The sequence below is a fragment of the Macrotis lagotis genome, chromosome 3, assembly GCF_037893015.1.
Source record: "Macrotis lagotis isolate mMagLag1 chromosome 3, bilby.v1.9.chrom.fasta, whole genome shotgun sequence".
NCBI lineage: Eukaryota > Metazoa > Chordata > Mammalia > Peramelemorphia > Peramelidae > Macrotis > Macrotis lagotis.
This window is the reverse complement of record NC_133660.1, coordinates 295595265-295604241: the sequence shown is the minus strand read 5'-3', so window position 1 is coordinate 295604241 and position 8977 is coordinate 295595265. Positions and strand designations below refer to the sequence as shown.

The window sequence follows — 8977 nt, the reverse complement described above, 5'->3', positions numbered from 1 at the left end:
ACCCAAAGCCTTTTGGATACAGTTGAAGTAGCTGTCTACACCATTGAGAGGAGCTGATTCAAACAAGGTGGTTCATCTCACAACAGGTACAATTTTCTGTAGTTCCACTGCCTTCACACGGCATCAGATGTTGTAAGTGAGCCCATACTTTATCTGTACACCTGCACCACACCTGCACCACACGTCATCTGTACAAATATGTGTGTATATATAATATATTGTTACATATACGTTAAATGGATGTGAGCAGCGGGCTCTCACATTGCTGGGAGAGCAGCTCATATATAAGAAAACATATCCATTTAACGTATATGTAACAATATATTATATATACATATTAATTCATAAAATAGAAACTGTAATGTTTTGATATAAAGATAATGTTGGGGAATCATGTGAACACCAATGTGTTATTTTGGTATTATGAATAAAATGATCAATTGTGCTCAGTGATATCTGAGGTCACTTTCAGGTTTGATAGTCTATATATTCTGAGTTATCTTCTAACTTGATCTCTCTATGATCTACCTTCTTTTCTAAGCTTTGATATTTTCTGTATTTAGATGCCTTCCAAATCTTATATTTTATGTTCTGAGGACCTTTCCAAATATGATATTCCATTTAAAGAGGCCTTACAACTCTGACTTTCAATGTCCTTTAACCATTTCCAGTATTGACATTCTATGTTTCAAGGCCCTTTCTGTTGCTGATTTTCTCTTTTATAAGGTGCCTTTCATGACTGATATTTTATTTTCTTAAATGAATTCTGGCTCTAGCCTTCTATGTTCAAAAGGATAACCTTCTAAATTTTTCTGGATTTACAAATTTACACTTCACTCTCTTTTATGACAACTGCCCACAATCAGAAAATGCGTCATTTTGTAGGATTTCTTTTTCAGAGACTTCCCAAGACATGGATCCCCAAAGGGTTAGGAATTTAACCTTTCTAATTATACTCTGGGGAAGTGAGAACAGTTATATAAAAGTTGTCGGATTCAGAAAGCTAGGTTCCATTGTGAGAATACCACTCTTTCAGTTGTTTGGTAAGTTTTTTTTTATTCCAGGGAACAGGATGTAATATCTATCTATCTATCTATCTGACTGTATGCATGTCTGTCTGTATCTATCGATCTATCTATCCTTGTTTTTACAATATTTGTTCCTTCAAATCGGAAGTGCAGATCTGTTCATATAGTGAGAGCTCAACTTAAGGCATGAGGCCTTTTCTATCTTGAAATGCATTCTTCATGGACATGTCTCTATCTAAAATTCCTTTGGATTTACTTATTAATCTGTCATTATCAATTTAAAAAAGGCAAAGTTAGGATTTGCAAGGAGCAACAGAGGGATTTATTCATGTTCACCAGGTCAAGCATGTATGACAGAATCAGAATTAGGGACAGAGGCTAGGAACTCTGTGAATGCAGAAAGAAATTTTTGATGTATAGAACAACATTCCCTCCCAAAACATGGGTTAATGACCAGATTAAGATTTTCCAATCTAATTTTTATATAAGAAGCTACTAGACAGCTACTTAGTAGAGTAGTACTTGGTGGGGGGGGGGAGAGAGAGAGAGAGAGAGAGAATTGGAGTTTGAGGATTTGAGAGCAGGCACAAAGTAAACGTCTTCAAGAGATGAAAATAAACTTTGAATCTCACATTCATATTATTATATTTCTGAAATTGACCTGGAATCCCATTCTTCCCAATCTTGGTATATTTGATGGAGAAAGGAGCAAGAATTTCTAATTTGGAAATCAGAATCAATGGACTCTTTCTTTTAGTCCACTCAGAGATCTCATCTTTACTGTCTGTTTTATTCTTCTTTCAAGTTTCAAGTTCTGCAGGATTCATCAAAACACTTTTAAGAGCTTCAAAGCTGAGTAAATCTTTCCTATTTCATTCCACATACATTTTTCATTCAAGGCAGAAAAGAACATTGAGCTGGAGAAATAAAGGACAGGAAATGTGTGAGGAATATTGATTAGTGCTGAGGAGAAGGATCGTATTTAGCAACTACAAAGATTTCTGTATACAGAGTAAAATGAATTTTCATGACTTATGCAGACATGGTCAGAGTTGAACATCTATTTTCTATCTATGGATAATTTCTTGTTAATTACCTGGGAATATGAGACTTGGAGATAGATGAAAGGAGATAGTATAATCCACATCTGGTTGAGTTGATGCTTCTTAGTGAATTCCTGATATTGAGTAGAGTTCTAGTTTCATTTCTCAGTTAGGAAATGGATGTTTGTAGTACCTCACTATATGAGGGATTGCTTTTGTTGGAGTATGCCAACTGGCATAAATATTATAATCAATCTAATGAAAATTCAAAATGCATTTTTAAGTGCTGATAATGTGCAAGTGAGTAAATAATCATTTATTAATTATTTATTTTTTGTCACTAGAGATAGAATGCTAGGTACTGGGGATATAAATTAAAAAATCCCCTCCTATCTTCTAATAGTTTATATTCATCAGAATGGACATAACATGCAAGAAGACATGTAAATACAAATTATCACTGTAGAGGTGAGATCCAAACTGCCCCACTCTACTTTATTTTTAACCTTAAAATTGTAGCTAGGTAAGATCATAGGGATTAGAGTAAGGGCAACAAATCTTCAAACTGAACAAATATAGCATGAGATTATTATGTGGATAAGTCAAGGGAACTTGGCATGCCCAGATAGTAATTTAAAATAAGCAACCTAGAAATTTAAAGTGGCTTGAAAGGTTGAAACAAGCATAATGTTTTGGCATAATCTCCTTTTAGGAAACTGCTTTAGGGGACAAAAAAGAGAAATCTTAATGCCACCTCTGATCTTAGTTTCTTTCCCTATCCTTATCATATCTTTGACTGGAGAAGATCTTTGCAAACGTCAAATGTTTCTAAGATCTTGGACTTAGTATCTTTCCATCAATGATTTAAGCTGCTTACATCAATTGAAAACAGTGTCTTCATGAAGAGTCAAAGTCAAAGGACTCACAAGTTCACTTCGGGAAAAGGGATGTTTTTTATCGTCTCACAAATGGGAGAAGAAAAAACAAATTCTGGAACAAGGAGCACTGAAGTCCCTTTTGTCACCTGCATTATTAAATGGGAGCCTTGAATTCCCTCAACTTTGTGAAAGAGGCATATGTTTGGAGACACACATACATATCTAGAGAGAGAGAGAGAGAGAGAGAGAGAGAGAATCTCCTTTTCTTACTGTCCTACTTTGGTGATAAATATTTCTACAAAGAACCTAAGGGTGGCTATTAGAATGTTGCTCAAAATTATCTTTCTGCAAAATTCCATTTTATATAGGAAATATTTTCTACTCTCTTAACTATTCTTGGTTTATTCTGTGTAGAGCTTGTGCATAATATTTATTCGTGCCATCTTCCATTGAACTGTTAGGAAGGGGGATTGCCATTTGCCATTTTTTGAACAACCAGACTTTAGTAGAGTACCTAACAACAAGTAGGCATTTAATACAATTTTGGTGACTGACCAACTCGTAATTGGAATTGTTTTTCTTTCCACTTTCAGAATTTCATTCCTAACAATGTTTTTTTTTTTTTGTTTTTAGAGACCTAACTTCTTTGGCAACATTTTTAGTCCAATGAATCAATGAATCATTACAAACTTTTCTCTAAATGATCTTCACAAGCTTTCCTCTAAATCTTTTGAAATCAGCTTTCTTAAAATCTAGGGTACAATCCTTGATTGACTTTATTTGCAACAGAATCTAGGAAGAAATCTCTTCCAAAAAAGCATCACATTGTTTTGTTCTCAATATAATTTTTCTCTGTTAGTGAGAATTAGATCCAGAATAGAATTCTCCCTTGTTGGTTTGACTATTTTTTAAATGATGAAATCATTCCTTAGTGAAGTCATGAATTCATTAGATTCTCTGTTTTTGATGGAGACAAACATTTACTAAATTTCTTCCCTTTATCCAAGTTTTCTGTAGTCTGCATCAATGATTCTCTGATTTATTCTCCAATGAACTTCATTCTCAATTTTCAATCATATATATGCACATGTATGTATCTACATTCTTAAATATAAATATGTGTTGAATTTTGCCTTGTTTTGTCATGAACTTTAGTTTCATTTTTTTTTTCAAATTTGGACATTTTTATATAGATATCTGAGTCTATGTATTTTTACTAATGGACCATTTCTTTGTAGTAACTACCTCATTTTTTACTTGAGTGATACACATGAGTAGACATTTCTCCTCCCATTCCCATCCTTATCATTTAAAGTCATTTGAATTAGTTTTGTATGAGTCTTGGTAAATCTATTCTTATCCATCTTTAATATGTATACTCAATTGCTGGCCATGAATTTTCCTCCCTATATTTTAAGCCACTATCCCAATTGCATTCATATAAATCAATTAGAAAACCATTATTAAGCCTCTACCATGTGCCAAACACTGAACAAGAACTAAACCTTAGAAATTCAAAGAAAAAAAGTAAAAGACAGTCTCAATCTCGAAATCTGAGAAAAGGAATGGAACATTCCAGGAATAATGACTTGTCAAATCAAGAAATAGAATTTTCCATTCGAAGAACAGCAAGGACGTAAGTGTCACTGTATTATAGAGTACATGGAGTTGAGAAAGACGTAAGAAGAATAGACAAGTAAGGAGTCAGATTATGAAAGACTTTGAGAGGCAAGTACAAGATTTTATATTATATCCTAGGTGGTAGGGAGTCAATGGCATTTAAAGAGTTTATTCAGAGGAATGACATGGTCAGAAATGTGCTTTATTAATATCTTTGACTGCTCAGTGGGTTTGAGTTGAACAAGCAATTTGAACTTATTGTTATAATTCAAGATGCTGATGAGGGCCTATGTCAGTGGTAGCAGTGTCAGAGGAGAAAAGAAATTATGTGAAATATAAAAGTAAAATTAGCAGATCTGAGTAACAGATTAGATCTGGGGGCATGAAAGAGAAAATGAGGATCAAGCTATGTTGTAAACCAGAGAGATTTCTTAGCCAGTTCTTCATTTTTCAAACTGATAATGCTTTTTTTAGTAAAAAGGAATGAGGAAAACATAATCTTTCAAGATGGACCCAAGGTTCTTGTTCAGAATTTCATATTGAAACATCATTTGTGACCATATAAATCATTGAGAGTAGCTAGTTCTTTTCCATTTTAATCAGTCTTAAAGATTCTTTTCTATGTTTTTGATAAAAATAGTCATTTCTATGGTTTTTTAATCAGACCAATTATAGCCATATCAGTGTTTGTGAGAATGAATGAACAAAGACTCTGTATTTTCCATTTTTTCTTCATTTATATTTTCCAACTACATGTATTGGTAGTTTTTAAGAATCATTTTTTACATTCTTCTTCCTCTCTGCCTTCCCCTCTCCCTTGACAGAAAGCAATGTAATATAGGCTTCACATCTATAAGCATGCTAAGCATAGATCCATATTATGTACATTGTGAAGGAAGAATGACAATCCAAATGGGAAAAAAAATTAAAATTGCCATAATTCAAAAGACAACTTTTTTTTTAATTGAAGATTATCAACTTTGTTCTGCATTTAAATTTCACACTTCCCCTTCTGGATAGGAATGGCATTTTCCATCACAAGTTTTTTAGCATTGTCGTTGATTATTGATTGTACTCTAGAAATGATCAAATCCATCATAGTTGATCATCAGTTCATTCACATCTTTCCTTGCTATTTAGAAGTCCCATCCCTCATGATTTCTCAAAGAACAATCGAGTTCTATCACATTCATATCACAATTTTTCCAGCCATTTCCCAATTGATGGGCTACCCTTCAATTTTCAATTCTTTGCCATTATGAAAAGAACTGCTATAAATATTTTTGTACATGTGAGCATGTCCCCTTTATGATCCATTTAGGATATAGGGTCATTAGTGAATCAAAAGGAATGCACATTTTTATTGCTGCATGAACATAATTCCAAATTGTTCTCCAGAAAGGTTGGATCAGTTCACAACTCCACCAATAAAGCCTTAGTGTTTCAGTTTTTCCCATATCATTCTCCTTTCTAGACCATATGATAGGTGTGACATGGTACCTCACAGTTGTTTTCATTTACATATCTCTAATCAATAATGACTTAAAGCATTTTTGTATGATTATAGAAAGCTTTAATTTCTTCATTTGACAATGCCTTTTCATATTCTTTGACAATTAGCCAATTGGGGAATGACTTTTAGTCTCATAAATTTGACTCAGTTCTCTACAAGTTTAACTCCATTCTCTATAACAAATGCTCTTGACCCATTCTATTTACTCCTGTGGCTTTACTCTATCATTGTTTAGAACATAGACAACTTATACTCCTCTGAATATTCTTCCCTATCCGTTTTAGGAAAAATAAACAAATTAAATTCAAGACTTTTTTTCCTGTATTTAACTATCTTTTACATGTTTCTCTCCTCTGTGCATTATTTTTCTTCTCTCATATTCTGACATTTTTAACTTTTTAATCACAATTTGGGGATATTTATAAGGGAGTCCTAATAAACCTCAATTACTTTAAATCCCCACTCACCTTCCTTTAATTAGTCTAAACAACTCAGTAGCTACACTTTACCTCTTTAGCCTGTAACAAATCATGCTCTAGAGTTTGAAATTTCCCCCCACTTACACACCAATCCACTCAATTTTAGTTTACTCTTTATTTGTTCTATTAACCTTATGTTACTTCATTTTGTCCTGCCAACTATCTTTTTTATTTTCTTTCTTCATCTTCTATTTCAGTTTCTGAAGTAATTTGTTGTATCCTTTCTAAAAGTACAAATATAATTGTTTTAAACCAGTCTTTTTTTTCTCTTTGATTATATAGATGGAGTTACTCAGCAACCCAACTGCAAACTTAGAAGACATCAAATACAACTTGACCAAAGACCCCAACAAGTGATCATTCAAGCTTCTAAAAAATGACTTTTCCCAGGCATCTCATTATATCCATAAACAGATATTCTCCTTTGAAAAAGTTTTAATTCCTAGACATTTTTTCCTTTTATATATGGAGAAAGTTAATTACACTGTAAATGAGTTTATCCTTGTGGGTTTCACCACAGACACTCTGATGCAATGGGTTCTTTTTGTGGTATTCTTTCTAATGTATTGCGTAACTGTGGTGGGGAACTTTACTCTGATTACCTTAATTTGTACAGACTCTCGACTTTACACAGCCATGTATTTCTTTATTGGGAAACTTTCTTTTCTGGATCTCTGGTATTCCACTGTTTATACCCCTAAGATCATGTTGACATGTATCTCTGATGGTAAGAGTATTTCTTTTGCTGGTTGCCTAGACCAGTTCTTCTTCTCAGCTGGACTAGCTTATAGTAAATGTTACCTGTTGGCCTTTATGGCATATGACTGTTACGTAACCATCTCCAAGCCATTGCTCTATTCTCAGGTTATGTCCCCAAAATTATGCTCATGTCTTCTTGCAGCTTCTTATACTGGTGTTTTCATTAACTCCATTATCATTACAAGTGAAACATTCACTCTGACTTTTGGTGGGAATAACTTTATTGATGACTTCTTTTGTGATCTGCCCCCGCTGGTGAAGCTGGCATGTGATGTGAAAGCCAGTTACCAGGAGGTACTCTATTTCATCCTAGCCTCTAACATCATCACTCCCACTGTGCTCATCTTGGTCTCCTACCTCTCTATCATTGCCACCATTTTGAGGATTCGATCTACTCAGGGCAGACTTAAAGCCTTCTCCACATGTGGCTCCCACCTGACTGCTGTGACCCTATACTATGGATCTATTCTCTCCAGAGAGTAGCTACTGCTAGGGTGGGAATAAATGGAGAGGGATAAGATTGTGTCTGTGTTCCACACTGTGGCAATGTCCATATTGAACCCAATGATCTATAGCTTCAGGAACAAAGATGTCAAAGAAGCCTTGAAGAAAATGTGAGATAGAATACAGGTCATTTAAATAGAAGCTGTAATGGAGAAAAGGAAGGAAAAATTGCATCGGTATTCCTCATTATATTCTTTTCTCCAAAAAATTTAAATCATTTTTCAGGATAGACAAGTCACTTTACAATTATAATTTAAAACTATATATTAAATTAAGTTACTGTCTTTTAAATGTGTTTCCTCTGTTTATTATGGTCTTTACTGTTTAAGAAAGGAAAGACATTAGTTATTACTTATTCATACACATTTAAAAATAAGTGTTATGTCATATATTTAGAGCAAGCATTTCTCATTTAAATTCTTTAATCGTTAAAATGACTCAGCAAAACAATAGTACAAAATTGAGGAAATATTGACTCAAAAGGGTAGAATTTGGTAAAAGATGATGTCCTATTGCTTCCTCTGAGATGATATAATGATCAATTATAAATTTTTGTACACAGTCCATGGAAGCATGCAGAAGATGATATCTTCAACTACAGTGGTAATGTAGGTCACCAAAAATTAAATCTCTGGGACCACAAACCTCAGGGTAAAGTCAGAGAAAAAAGGGGACCTGTCAATATAAATAATGGTGTGCTACCATGAAATACCTTGATGTGTTGAGTATGAGAAGACTGAAGATCAAAAGGAAAGAGAGGTTTTACTACATTTTCTTGTAGTCAATAGACAGTCTATGTATCTATATTATAAAATTTAAATTAAAAATAATAGTTAACATTAATATAGCAGATAATGTCCTCACAACTCTGGGAGGTAGAGTCTACTTTTTTGTTTGTTCTGTTTTACAAAAGGCTAATATTTATAATCTATTTTTACAATAAAAAAATTGCCTACTTAAATTTCATAAGTAAAATTAGCTCTGAATGAAGACAAGTTTTTAGTTTGTATTCTAGTAAATATGGTGATAATTTAAACCATAGATGATGTTATAGTATGACTTCTCTTCATTTTTGTAATTCTCAAGAATTCTTGGTATAGAGAGATACGCTATGATTGCTTTCAAAACCAACTCTGATGATTTGAAATTGACA

At 33.4% G+C, this 8977-nt stretch overlaps 1 pseudogene; it reads left to right on the top strand.

Moving 5' to 3' along the window:
• LOC141516784 (olfactory receptor 9G19-like) lies at window positions 1–7938 on the top strand (annotated as a pseudogene).
• Window positions 7939–8977: the final 1039 nt, after the last annotated feature.